Below are 1,858 nucleotides of genomic sequence, written 5' to 3'. Positions count from 1 at the left end.
ACAGCAGCACTGGACGTTGGCGCACTGGAGAGCATTGCATGGTCTGATGAATCCAGATACTTTCTTCATCTTGCAGATGGGAGGGCGTGAATCCGTCTTCTTCGAAGGGAACAACTTCTTGACACCTGTACTGTGGGATGGTGACAAGCTGGCGACTGCTCCATTATGCCCTTGGGAGCATTCACAAGGGCACCGATAGGGCCAGTGGAGTTCATGCAAGTTTCCATTACGGCCAAGGAGTGCCATCACGTATTCTCCTCAATGACTGTCATATTTTAAGACTGCAGTGGCACTTTTAAACAAGATAATGCGCCGAGTTGGAGGTTAGGAGTGTCTTTTGAGTGGTTCGAGGAACACACTGGTGATTTTCGATTGACGTTGTGGCTCCCCAGATCTGAACCCAGTCGAAGACATCTGGGGTGTGATTGAACGTGGTGTCAGAGCTCATCGCTCCCCTCCCAGGAATTTACGGGAATTAGGAGACTTGTGTGTGCGGATGTGACGCCAACTCTCTCCAGCGACCTAACAAGGTCTCATTGCTTCCATACCACGAAGCGTCGCCGCTGTTGTCCTTGAGAAAGATGGACATACAGGCTATTATGTAGGTCGTCATAGTGTTCTGGCTCATCAGTGTAAAGGGAGCTAACTGTGATTCACAACTTGTGCGAAGACTAGACTACAGTTATAGCAGTTTGAAATGTGGCTGTTACATTGCAGTTTTTCGATATTTAATTTGCAATTTTACAAGTCAATCATTTTTGCGTACTAGCCTCCGCAAGGTTATCGCAGAGATGCTGTTATGCACCTACTATCCAGTACAAACAAATTAATTATATTTGTCGTAAGTCTGTGAGGCATGCTGGAATTCTTTGAGTTCTGGATGAGCGAAACAATGAGATCTATGCTCGTTCACTGAAAGTTCTGGGGCGTGGGTTGGTATGGGTACCGTTGTGTTCCCTTGTCTGGAAACAAGACGTCCTTGGTGTCGAATGTTCCAGGTCGCTGTGTTGCTGTTCGGTAGTGTACACACCTTTGCGTATATAAACGAGAAAGTTTATTCCTCGCTAAAGCAAGAGAGGCAACGGCCTTGCCGCAGTGGATACACCGGTTCCCGTGAGATCACCGAAGTTAAGCGCTGTTGGGCGTGGTCGGCACTTCGATGGGTGACCATCCAGACCGCCATGCGCTGTTGCCATTTTTCGGGGTGCACTCAGCCTCGTGAAGACAATTGAGGAGCTACATGACCGAATAATAGCGGCTTCGGTCAAGAATACCATCATAACGACCGGGAGAGCGCTGCACTCACCCCACGCCCCTCGTACCCGCACCCTCCACTGAGGATGACACGGCGGTCTGTCGGTCCCGGTAGGCCACTCGTGGCCTGACGACGGAGTGCTAAAGCAAGAGAGCCTATGACGTTGTGATCGGAGAACCTAATAACACCCACATCGAGCCACTGACATGGTCTTATCTGTTATTCGAATACGCAGGACAAAATTCGTTTTACTACCTTGCTGTTTTGACTCTTTTCATGACGTGAACCGACTTAAGGAAGAAATTAAATCTAAAAGAAAATCTGATAAAAGAACTGGACAATTATTCTCCGAAAGAAAACTGGAGCAAGTTCAAAAATGGTTCAAATGGCTCTGAGCACTATGGGACTTAACTTCTGAGGTCATCAGTCCCCTGGAACTTAGAACTACTTAAACCTAACTAACCTAAGGACATCACACACATCCATGCCCGAAGCAGGATTCGAACCTGCGACCGTAGCAGTCGCGCGGCTCCAGACTGTAGCGCCTAGAACCGCTCGGCCACTCTGGCCGGCTCTGGAGCAAGTGATATGAAGTACTATTTT

The 1,858-nt window shown here is 48.4% G+C and overlaps 1 pseudogene; it reads left to right on the top strand.

Moving 5' to 3' along the window:
* The first annotated feature begins 1,077 nt into the window (after positions 1-1,077).
* On the top strand, positions 1,078-1,195 carry LOC126254068 (5S ribosomal RNA; annotated as a pseudogene).
* Positions 1,196-1,858: the final 663 nt, after the last annotated feature.

This window comes from Schistocerca nitens, chromosome 4 (genome assembly GCF_023898315.1).
Source record: "Schistocerca nitens isolate TAMUIC-IGC-003100 chromosome 4, iqSchNite1.1, whole genome shotgun sequence".
NCBI classification, from domain to species: domain Eukaryota; kingdom Metazoa; phylum Arthropoda; class Insecta; order Orthoptera; family Acrididae; genus Schistocerca; species Schistocerca nitens.
Note: the sequence above shows the minus strand (reverse complement) of the source record. Positions and strands in the feature narration are given on the sequence as shown.